This window comes from Berghia stephanieae, chromosome 11, assembly GCF_034508935.2.
Source record: "Berghia stephanieae isolate SIO BIC M18660-M18661 chromosome 11, UCSD_Bste_1.3, whole genome shotgun sequence".
Taxonomy (NCBI): Eukaryota; Metazoa; Mollusca; class Gastropoda; order Nudibranchia; family Aeolidiidae; genus Berghia; species Berghia stephanieae.
In genome coordinates, this window is record NC_088370.1 from 42,228,435 (window position 1) to 42,242,083 (window position 13,649).

Sequence of the window (13,649 nt, forward strand, 5' to 3'; positions counted from 1 at the left end):
GTTAGAAATAACCAATTATTATCTTCCTGAATAAAGTCTTTAATTTTTTTTTAAATCCGACCCCCCCCCCTCCCTCCCCCTCCCGAAAAAAAAAACAAACAAAAAAACAGAGTGACAAATTCAGAAGCAGGCATTGGTTACGATAAAGATATGAAAAAAATGTGTATGAAACGATGGCCGTACAATGCAAGATAGAAAAATACAAGACAACAAAAACCAAGCCAAAACATCAGCAGCTTGACTCGACAGTCGCAGGCTGATTTTTTAAAGGGATTCATCTCTTGTATTTTCCTCTTTGCTTTGTCTGGCACTGTTTTATATATACTTTTTCTGCTGTTTAAAAGAAAAATATTTTCCAAATCATATCCATTGTTCTTAGCCGGTCCCAAGCCCGACAAACTGAGAGGGAAAAGATTGTTTCAATTGTTCATTTAACGTTGCGGACACCGGGATGAGTTTGGCTGGGTAAACACTATGACCTAATTTCTTACTTATTCATTTGAGTTTCCTTTGGAGAACAAGCCGTATAGATAGTTCGAAGATGACGTCACTCAGGTCTTTGTTATTGTTTTTTGCCATCCGCGTTTATGAGTAATGCTCACTGAACTGTATTAACCTGACAATAAACGTTCATGGATACACACAGTTTTGTGTGTTGGTCCGTTATACTTCCGGATGGCAATGTTATAAGCTTCTTAGCCAAGCGCATACTATCTATAGATATAATGCGCTTGGCCAAGGAGTTCACAACATTGCCATCCGGAAGTATAACGGACCAACACACAAACTCTGTGTAACCATGCCATTTTATAGTCTGGTAAATACAGTGTAGTGAGAACAACTCACAAACGCGGCTGGCAAAAACAATAACAAAGGCCTGAGTGACGTCATCTGCATACTATCTATATCATAGATCTCCAAGAAGGGTGGTCTTGAGCCAACTTATAATTTGTTATCTTGGTGGTCTTCATAATGTGGCTGTCAAAAGAACGTCGGTAAGTTTTTATTATTGATAGGCAACTTCATTTCCACTTGCCTTCATGGGCTCGCTCCAACCAAAATGCACTTATTTGTAGTTCTGGTAACCAAACGCAATTATTATTTATTGGCTTAATATAACATTACTGTTATGGAAAATAATATTCGGCAATGGTATGAGAGTATTTCCACTACAACAACGAGCCCATAAAAATTTGGGTTATCAGACCTGAAAATTGGTACACGTCAGTTTGTCTGTTTAGAAGGGATAAAGCGCTATAATAAGTACTATTTATTATCATTATCATCATTATTATTATTGTTATTATTATTATTATTATTATTATTATTATTATTATTATTATTATTTATTATTATTATTAATTATTATTATTATTATTATTATTATTATTATTATTATTATTATATGATTATTATTATTATTATTATTATTATTATTATTATTATTATTATTATTATTATTATTATTATTATTATTATTATTATTATTATTTATTATTATTATTATATTATTGTTATTTATTATTATTATTATTATTATTATTATTATTATTATTATTATTATTATTATTATTATTATTATTATTATTGTGGTTGTTGTTGTTGTTGTTGTTCTTGTTACTATTATTATTATTATTATTATTATTATATTATTATTATTATTATTATTATTATTATTATATATTATTATATTATTATTATTACTATTATTATTGTTATTATTATTTTTTATATTATTATTATTATTATTATTATTATTATTATTATTATTATTATTATTATTATTACTATTATTATTATTATTATTATTATTATTATTATTATTATTATTATTATTATTATTATTATTATTACTATTATTACTATTATTATTCTTTTCATCATCATCATCGCCATAATTATCCTTTTCATCATCATCATCATCATCATCATCATCATCATCATTATTATTATTATTATATTATTATTATTATTATTATTATTATTATTATTATTATTATTTTTATTATTATTATTATTATTATTATTATTACTATTATTCTTATTACTATTATTATTATTATTATTATAATTATTATTATTATTATTATTATTATTATTATTATTATTATTATTATTATTATTATTATTATTATTGTTGTTGTTATTATTATCTTTATTATTATTATTATTATTATTATTTTATTATTATTATTATTATTATTATTATTTATTATTATTATTATTATTATTTATCATATTATTATTATTTTATTATTATTATTATTATTATTATTATTATTATTATTATTATTATTATTATTATTATTGTGGTTGTTGTTGTTATTATTATCTTTATTATTATTATTATTATTTTCATCATCATCATCATCATTATTATTATTATTATTATTATTATTATTATTATTATTATTATTATTATTATTATTATTATTATTATTAACAAATTGACACTTATTTCTATAATAACAACGAGCTCGGAACTATTTGGGTTATCAGACCTGCAAATAAGAACATGTTTGTTTCTGTGAGGTTTTATTTTTTTTATTTTTCCTTCGTGATGTTTCATTGTTGCTCTGTAATTATTGATTATTTAATCTGTATAGGATTAGGTAATTATTGACGCCATGTTCAATAAAGGTTAACACACAATGGTTTTCGTGACACACAAACCTCACACGATAGAAAACACGTCACAATAGACTGCTGGTCTTGCCAACTCACGATAACTCTATGGCATTCTATATAGACTGATGTGTTCCGACAGAACGTGTTTTATTTACATTTTATCAAGAAATACATTTCCTTATTATAGGGGGATGTGCGGTCATGTGGTATTGTGATATGACACTCGCTTTTGGATCGGAAGGTCATGGGTTCGAGCCGGGCTCGGCGAATAGTTGAAACCTTAGAAAAGGCTCTTTATCCACATTCATTCTCTCACCGTACTCAGGTGTAAAATGAGTACCTGGCCGTTAGCAGCAAACAAACATCACACGATAGAAAACACGGCACAATAGACTGCTGCTCCTGACAATTACATCGAATTCTATATATAGATAGAATGCGCTTGGCCAAGGAGTTCACAACATTGCCATCCAGAAGTATAACGGACGAACACACAAACTCTGTGTAACCATGAACGTTTATAGTCTGGTTAATACAGTTTAGTGAGAACAACTCACAAACGCGGATGGCAAAAACAATAACAAAGACCTGAGTGACGTCATCTTCGAACTATCTATAGACTGATGTGTACTGACAGAACGTGTTTATTTACATTTTGACCAGAAATAAATAGACATAATAAAGGGGAATATATATTTTAAAAACTTGAGCTTTTATATAGCGCAATATCCACTAAACGTGCTCAAAGTGCATTACAAGGGGTCCCTGGCCAACAACAATATCTCGAACAGAGACAACACTGTTAAGGACCAGGTACTCATTTTTACACCCCAAGTACGGTGAGAGAATGTGAGTAAAGAGCCTTTTCCAAAGACTCAACTATGCGTCAAGCGCGAGGCTCGAACCCAGGACCTTCTGAAAGCGAGTGTCATACCACAAGACCACATAACCGCACACATATAGGAGTAAAATAGTCCTTCATAGTAGCCATTAGGCCCTTAGAGCCGGCGTTTAACCCGGTTTCAACGGCGTGAAACGAACAATAGCAAGTGTTAGCAACAACCCTTTGGATATGGCGCTAGTCTATCTCAAAGTATTTTCTGCCAGTTCTAACACCACCAGCTACCCAATCCCTGCAGGATTAGGCAGGTTAGTGTGTTCATTTGCACGTGAAGCGAATTCTTTACCAACTGAGCCTTTTGTACCCCTTCTCAGTAACAGAAGGGAAAAAAGATAGTATGCGCTTGACTGAGAAGCTCACAACATTGCCATCCGGAAGTATAAAGGACCAACACAAAACTATGTATAATATTGAACATTTATAGTCTGGTTAATACAGTTTAATACAGTTTAGTCAAAATTATTCATAAACGCGGGTGGCAAAAAACAATTACAAAGACTGAGTAGCGTCAACGAATCGGAAGGTCCAGGGTTTGAGCCACTCTTGGGCGGCGCATTGTTGAGTCCTTGGTGAAGGCGATTTACTGACATTGCCTCACCTCACTCTGGCGTGCAAAGAGTACATGGCCGTTAACAGTAGCGATGTCTCTGTCGAGGGAAATAAATGTAATATCGCCTAACACTAACAGGCGACGTGCTCTTATTTGCAGGTCTGATAACCCAATTCCTTATGGGCTCATTGTTGTAACTGGAAATCATCCCAAACAAAAAAATGACGCAAAATATTGTCCATTACAACAATGTTTAACTAGGCCCATAGGTTGATTCGGATGTCGGAACTGCATATATGTACACGTCGCTAACAGGCGTCATGTCTTGTCCTCGCTACATGTTAATTATTGTTGTTGACTATGGACTCTTTGTATATCGATTTGAGCACGTTTAGTGGATATTGCGCCATATAAATGCTCAATTTTTTAAAATATTTATGTGGAAAAAAGGAAAAAAGACGTTTATTTTTGTACGACAGGATGTGCCGGGGTTAATTAGTAAATGGGTTTACGGGCAGACAACTCACGGAATTTAAATCGTTTTGTTTGTATATTTGTGTTTGTTTGTTTGTTTGTATGTTTGTTTGTTTATTTTTGTGTTTGTTTGTGGTCTACCACCACTATTCAGTAGCACGTAAGAGTGAACAAGATATATATATATTTTTTTTTATGGAGAAAAACAATCAAGACTAGTGTTACAAATGTGACCAAACGTCTCAAAACGGTAATATGTCTGGATGATCAAGGTACTAAAACTTTAACTTATTGACAAAACCATAAAACTTGGGGCCGTACTCGATTCGCCAAGTTAGAGACTAAAAACAATTTCTCACATGGCAAAAACAAACAAACAAACAAACAAACAAATAAACAAAAACAACTATTAAACACGGGGGCAGCGTGACTCAGTGGTATGGTCTTTGGTTCGTACCCGAAATGTACCGAGTTATACTTCTTTTACCGCCCTTTCCCAAATCTCTCTCTCTCTCTCTCTCTCTCTCTCTCTCTCTCTCTCTCTCTCTCTCTCTCTCTATATATATATATATATATATATATATATATATATATATATATATATATCTCTTTCTCTACATCTCTCTTTATCCATCTATATTTATCCAGCTTTCTCTATCTCAGCTATCTATCTATGCATCTATCTATATATCTATATATATATTATATCTATATATATATATATATATATATAGAATGCAAATTTTCACTCACATTTTTGTGGCCGACACGGACATTACAATGGATTACGCCGACTGAAGAAGTGTAAAAAACACAGAAAAGAGTCGCCAAAAAAATGTGAGTGAAAATTTGCATTCTATATTAGCTCTAACCACCATTATCGAGCACTTTCGTACCTACAAGTACCCACCAAAACTCATAAATATATATATATATATATATATATATATATATATATATATATATATATATATATATATATATATATATATGTCTATCTGTCTATCTATCTAACTGTCTATCTGTCTACCTATATATCTAACCCTCTATCTATCTATCTATCTATCTATCTATCTATCTATCTATCTATCTATCTATCTATCTATCTATATATCTATCAATCTATCTATCTATCTATCTATCAATCAATCTATCTATCTATCTATCTATATATCTATCTATCTATCTATCTATCAATCTATCTATCTATCTATCTATCTATCAATCTATCTATCTATCTCTCTATCTATCTATCTATCTATCTATCTATCTATCTATCTATCTATCTATCTATCTATCTATCTATCTATCTATCTATCTATCTATCTATCTATCTATCTATATATATATATATATATATATATATATATATATATATATATCTATATATATCTATCTATCTATCTATCTATCTATCTATCTATCTATCTATCTATCTATCTATCTATCTATCTATCTATCTATCTATATATCTATCAATCTATCTATCTATCTATCTCTATATATATCTATCAAGCTATCTATCTATCTATCTATATATATATATATATATATATATATAAATTCTATTTACTGCATTTGGTAGCCCATTGTATAAACATCACTTAGGTCACCCAGCTATATATCTCTTATTAAAGACGAGTTCGGCCACACAGGGGCACTAAACATGTTAAAATGAAACAATGAATAATTCCACAAAAATGTGCGTAAAAATTATACAAAGTAAAAGAGATACAAAATTAACTGGATGACCTAACTTTTACTAACTGTTTTCACTTACTTAGGCAGCCCACAAATTGCAATGGTATATTTCCTACGTTAGGAACTCCAATAAAAATGTGAGTTAGGTTACCCATGACAATATTTGGTGTTTTTGGATTGTTTATGTCTTTGCTTGTTTTTAAGGGTTTTACGGCGCTTGCAACACATTTAGGTTATATCAGCGCCAGTAAAAAGGAAGAAAATTGGATAGTAAAAACATTCTAGATGTACAATTAAAAGGACTTAAGGAAAAAATAGGGCAAATGGGAATGGTTCAAATAGAGAACAATAAATGTAGATTCCAAGAACATACTATCAGTGTACTTAGATTGAGATCACCTAAGTCTTATCCAGACACCAGTACAAGATCCCACAAAGAGGGATACACTCAAATGTTTACAAATCATATGTTAAAGATTTTTAAAAAAATAACAGTACAAAAGAGAGAAGATATACAAGGAAAAAAATATCATCTCCCAAAACTTTGACTATACAATCGACGGTTTCCCTCCCAGCCAAGAACTCCGGCCAGGGTCAGGACAAAACTAAGCATCTCATTCCAAGACAAAAACAGAAAGCAATTGGAAAACAGATATAGGGGGGTAGAAGACACAGTAAGTACCTCCCTGCTCACTATGGGAGGTCGGGAACCCCATCCCAGTATGATCGTTTAAAGCACCAACCAGTTACATTCGAGCAGTAAATAACACACTTGTCTTAGGTTGATAGAAAATTAAATGTACCTACATGTGTAAGCATAAAAAAAAATTCTATCCAGACAAGTACCCAACACAAACGATAGAAGTAGAAGTATAAACGGACAGAGATAAGCATATTTATTAAACAAATGATGACGGTAACGACTTTGATTTTAAAATAAAAATTTATTAAAAACCAATATGAGATAAACATATATTTTAAAAATACGTGATGTTACTCATGAACAAGAGTTTGATGAAATTATACACCAAAAATACATGATTTATGTCACCCAATGGGTCACTTAATGCATATTTGTACCATAAACATTTAATGAAATTATACACCAAAAATACATGATTTATGTCACCCATTGGGTCACTTAATGCATATTTGTACCATAAACATTTAATGAAATTATACACCAAAAATACATGATTTATGTCACCCAATGGGTCACTTAATACACATTTGTAACATAAACATTAAATGAAATTATACACCAAAAATACATGATTTATGTCACCCATTGGGTCACTTAATGCATATTTGTACCATAAACATTTAATGAAATTATACACCAAAAATACATGATTTATGTCACCCAATGGGTCACTTAATACACATTTGTAACAAACAAGAGTTGATGAAATTATGCACTAAAAATAATGATTTATGTCACCCATTGGGTCACTTAATGCATATTTGTACCATAAACACTTCATGAAATCATACACCAAAAATACACGATTTGCAATGTTACTTGATATCTGCCATGTATTTGGAAAATCTGACTTTTCCTTATCATACATAAAAGGCTCCCAAACCATTGAACCAATCATCACCAACATTGCATGGTGTTTACAATCGACATAAAATAAATGTGCTTTGTATGAATTTTTGTTTTGATAAAACATCTGGATGATTTTATTTTATTTTTAAAAAGGTGAATTTGTTCATCAAATCCACTCAAAAACACAGATGCCATCATCTTTAGCATGTTGACTGCACGTATGTCTTACAGTATAATGAGGCAGTCGATACCTACCAGATGGTGGTTACTTTCAATATTTTCAATGCAATCATTCTTGTAACAAACATTATAAATATTGAACAGTTTTCCACTCTTAATTTTGTGAAAGACAAAGCGAAATATTTTAGACATTTGACTAGATATCCTGTCAACTTTTAGATGATTACAGGTTATCACTAAAAACAATTTTAAAATTCAAGACCTAGAAATTTAATTCAAGACCAGCAATTTAAAGAAAAAAGACAAATATCAACACACTTACAATTTACAGAAAATGTTTACACTGTTACATCCAACAGGGGAAGGGTGATCCAAGCTTGTATATTATATATGTATGAGCATCAAAAACAATAATTAATACACCTGTCACCCATCTTATGTCTTGTATCATATTTATGCTATGAACAGACACTTCTGAACTTCTTTTTCTCGTTGAAGACTTTGTTTCTTACCAAAGTTGCCTTATTTTCATAACCTTCAAGAACTTTGTATTTTGATAAAAATTCAAGTACATCTCTTTTGCTGGGAAGACATCCTTTATTTGAGGTATCTGTGATATATTTCTTCAAGTAAGAGTTTACAATATCGGACTCGTGATCAGACCATTTTGTATATTGACGCTGAGTAACGTCTGGTGATTTTTTGCTTCTGTTTCCAGCAAGCTGTACATTTTGTTCATTTACTGTTGCTTGCTCAGAAAGATAGCTGGACAGTTCATGTTGTTGAGGTAATGTTGTAGAACAAATATCTGAGTTGCTGATTTCCCCTTCTTCATGTGAAACTCTTTGAGGCTGTGGTGTATCATCTACTGAGTTCAACAAGAAATTCCCCACTTTTGTGATTTCTGTCACTGCCAATGGACACTGGTACACATTTCTATTGACAGATTCAGAGTGTCCCATGTGACGATAAAAAATGGTCCTTTGTTCTTCTGGAATGTCTAATTGAGCAAACATGGTGGAAACTCTATGTCTAAACTTATCAGCAATCAGGAGGTGAGGCTGCTTCAGTCCAAGACAACGTTTTCCAACAGACTGAAGGCAATGGTATCCACTGGCATGGTCAGTCGATTGACCAGTGTTGGGAAAACAAATATGTATTTTCAATAGAAACATTACAATTTATCCTCTCACTTAGAAGTTTTGTTATAGGCTCTATTGTGTCCATTGGGAACAAAACAGGAACAAGTTTTCTATTACCTTTGCCAGCTTGGTAGGCCAGTTTCAGATTATCGATCAAATATTTTTCCATTGGATCGTCAACATTCATAATTAAATTTGGATCGATCCAAGCACATGTGATGGCATCTCTCTACTCAGCTAAAGTAAGCCTACTTAGCTCACCACCTCTTCGAGCATTAAACATGGTTATCCTTGACAAAATTATATTCCTCATGAAAATAAAAGTCTGTTTATCCCAGATACCAAATTGAGCCATCCCATTTACCATTTCCTGCAACAAGTATTTTCTGAAAGTTGAAATATCTTCTTCCAATGGCATGGCTGCTGGTTTACGAAGACCACCCCGTTTTAATTCACATTCTACTTGAGCTGAATAAAAAATAAAGCTCCAATTCAGATTGAGGACATCTATAAATCTGCTCAAATCTTGCTCTTTGTCAAATACACCTTTCATAACAAAGTACCCTTTCATGACGTTGACTGCCTTCTTTAGAACAAATCCGATTCTCACTTTCAAACCGGCCTTTTGGCCATCATCTTTGTCACAAAATTTGATGACAACCTTTTCAAGTACATTGAATTGTTTGTAGTCCAACACATCTAGTCCCGAGGCATTTTTATTTTCGGACTCTGCTCGTAATAAATAAATTAAGTTGGCAAACAGTCTCATCTCACCCATTATAACGGATCTTTCCTTTTTTACTGATCTTGCCCATTGTTTTTTCCCAAGCAACAATACAACTAAATCTGTTCTGCAAATCTCTCCAACATCATCTTTTCTAAACCTATCAATGACATTGGTCTTAAACTCCACATCAACACCTATTTCTTTTGCACAGTCTGACAAAGAAGTCATTTTAATTGTGTCAGCTTGCAAAGACATCACTCGAGAACACTTTTCTTTGTGACGAAATATATTTTTGCCATCAAAAAAGCCTAAGCAGCCAGAACACATTACTGTAGCAGCATTGCCTTGGCGTCTCTCCCTTATTAAAGTTGCTTGCTTATCTTTGCGATGAATTTCTGCATTTGCTTTAAAAATGCCGCTTTTTTTCCTGGTATCAAACATTCTGTTTTGCTCTTTGCTCGGTAGTTTCAAAGCAGAAATCACCTCCTCCTCTGTACTGTGTTTTATTTTTATATGACGAGTGAGATGGGTTTGAAATTCATCACAAAACTTACACATTCGTTTTGGTTTCTGAAATGTAAATCAAAGAAAAGTTCATTGCCCAGATGATAATGCCATAAGCAGTGATTTCATAAATGCTTGAAAAAAATATCCTTGAGGACAAATCACCTTTTAAAAATAATGTCTATTAAATAAATTAGATAGAGGAGTGTTGATGTTCAGATATTTATGAAGGGAGGTTAAAAAAAAAGAAAAACATACTTATTGAAATCTAACCATCTTCCCAATAACTACCAAAATTTATAATGGCCACTTTCTAAACGCTCGACTCCCAGAATCTCAATCCTCTTACAATTGCACACTAATTTCTAATTAAATTTTTGTTATTAATTTTTTTTTTTAATTATGCCTTTTTCGCCACGACATCATAAGATATCGTCGCCTAGGCATTCCACAAAGGAATATAGATAACTCATCAAACAAGATGTCTGATGACAACAGGAATCACCTATGTTGTCCAAGTGAGCAAATTGGGGGTTAATAATCTTGCTCAATGAAAAAAACGAAAGTGCCTGAAGCGGGGCTCGAACCCAGGTCCTTGGGGGACACAGTGCAATGCCTTAACCACTCGGCCACTATAATTCTATAACTAGGGGACTATAATTCAAATCTGATCCATCTTTTATACTACATGGGCTTTCATCACACTGGACGATTATTTCAATCAACACTGTGTACTATATTACGGTATAGTTATTTTAACTTAAAACCATTAACAATGAAGAGACATTTGAGACAATTTGTGTAAATTTAAGTGATTGACATTGATGTTACTGAATATAGTGCCATGGAAGAGCCTGCGTTCAGAACATGCATTACATTACATTTAACCCGATCCCTAAAACCATTAGACAAAGACTGGTGGCAGGAGACATTCTATGTTTAAATACAGAACATCTCCAAAGACTTGCATTAATGTATCTATACAGTTTGGCTGGACCGGCTGACAGTCTTCTTGATACAAATTCCAGTTAATGACTCTTAATAAAATCACAACTCTAACCTCCTAATCCACACTCATTAACACCTTGTACACCTGACAGTTATGCTGCTAGTAAAGCAATGCACCATAAATGTACCTTGCCAAGCAGATATTTAAAAAATTGGAGATATAGACCCGATTTACTCAAATTGTTCCTCTGATGTTGCATAATCAAAACAGACGTTTATCCTTCCGTTAAAGTCAATTCGTCAAATAAAGTAATAAGACTAACCTTATTACTGCTTTCATTCCTATTTTCATTCAGTTGGGATGGTTCAAGACTGACTTCTTGTGGATTTGGTAACTTTTCATCAGGCCTAAAAACATATTCTTTTTATTAGAAATTTGATGTAAAATAGTAGTAATCAGTAATAAATATAATTCATAAAAAAATAGATTATATAGCATAAGTAGATACCTAGTTGCTCCAATCATGATCAAGATAAAAATCAAGAGTTATATCCTATTATTATTATTAAACATGGAATATTTTAACAGAGGACACTAACATATACCAGAGTTTGACTTAAAAAATTATCATTTTAAAGAAATAAATCAATCATTTTAGACAGCATTTTTTATATTCCACCCTGTTCTCAACCTTATTATATGTGCTTTGTATACTGTAAAACTGTATTTTATGTGACTTTAAGAAATTATATACAGATTGTTTGTGTCTATAGATCTTAGGGGAGACAGCGATAAATGACTGCTTATAATTATCATTTATGTAAATAGGATCATGTATCTCATAGTGTTTTTCCTACCTTACTTATATTGTCGACCAATCCATCAACAATTCAACAATTTCAGATTCGCAATGATTACTTTCAGCATTGTCAATCAGCATTGGATCCTGAGAATGCAAAATAAAGATTGTTCACATCAGACAGATTTTTCATAGAAATTTGCTTACACGACTTATTAAGATTTGACATGTTTAAAGCAGTATTTAACCGCAAGACTATTCTCCATCAAAAAGTTTTTGGATGTCTCTCTAACTCTAAACCTGAAATTTGCTAAGCGGTTCAACCATACAAGGTGATCATCCATAATACAAACACAGATGTTTGATTAAGTAAGGAGCTATAATGCAGAACAAATGACATGTTAAAGAAGAGGGCAGAGAGATGAAGATATGCTTTTCAATTAATGATGTTTTATTAGGTACCTGATTCCAATATAGGATCTTTTCTTTGAACCTCAAAGCTGGCAATTTGGAAAGCATTTCTTCCCCCTCATCCTCACTACTTGTTTGTGAGCGTGGTGCTGGAACAAACTGTTGATATAAAAGAAATTAAGTTTTTGATTGATTCAAATGTAGAAATGGAAATGTAATGGTGCCTGCCAAGTGATCTGATATTACAGGTAATGCTCTATTTAAATACGGTTAGATTTGATTAGAAAATAGGTCTCAATGTGACATAGCATTAGACCTAGGAAATGATGCACCATTAAAGTGAGAGAATAGGGAGAAGCCTCACCTGAGTTTCTGTAAAGAACTAGCACAGTCACTAATCGTAACAACTTATAATTCTAATCGTAAGACTGAGTAGCATAACATGTTCAATAGCACTGGCTTTATAAGTAATAAGCATTGCATTATTATAGCATTTCATGTGTGAGAAAATAAGTTGGTTTTTAATGGGGTTGAGGCATGGAATATCTAACATTAACATACACAGAGACAGCATCAAACAATGATAAATGAATAAATATTAAATACTCAAGTATAAAAGTATTTGAGAAGCTTTAAAACAAACATAAAAAATACATTTTATCTTAAAACAGTAGGCCTAGAATCTACTTCAAAAAAGAAACAATGTTTTTCTTCAATCTTACATCTGGGTCAATATTTCTGTCAGCAGAGGGAACGGGAGATGAAGAACTGGAGGGCATTTCTTGCTCAGCATCTTTTGTGGAAGAGAATAAACGTTTAGGATTAATTAATTAAGTACAAAATTAAGAATCAAAATGCATCTCCTCTAACTTATGTTCATCTTAATTGACATGCACAAAACTTTAAAGTTGGTTTTTGTTTCCAAGTTATCCAAGCTTTCATCTATGTGGACGATGAATAACGTACAATGTCATAATAAGTATGAGAATGAGTAGTAAATGTGCATAGTCATCATAGAGCCTACTACTAGCCTAGAGTATAGAATATACAAATAAAAATCTTTAGTCTTGAGTCATCTATTATTATTATTTTTGTTTGCTGTCTTTTGACTTTGTGACACTTTGTCTCTCA

General features: G+C 32.0%; 1 pseudogene across 1 annotated transcript in view; it reads right to left on the reverse strand.

The window, feature by feature from the left end:
* Positions 1-8,308: 8,308 nt before the first annotated feature.
* The window catches only part of LOC144956435 (uncharacterized), a 5,615-nt pseudogene continuing 274 nt past the window's right edge, over positions 8,309-13,649 (reverse strand). Inside the window, exons 2-6 of the transcript XR_013641951.1 lie at positions 13,241-13,311; positions 12,570-12,677; positions 12,184-12,254; positions 11,631-11,715; positions 8,309-10,425 (exon numbers count right to left, since the gene is read on the reverse strand). The product of XR_013641951.1 is annotated as an uncharacterized LOC144956435 (transcript). The remainder of the gene's footprint in view (positions 10,426-11,630; positions 11,716-12,183; positions 12,255-12,569; positions 12,678-13,240; positions 13,312-13,649) is intronic.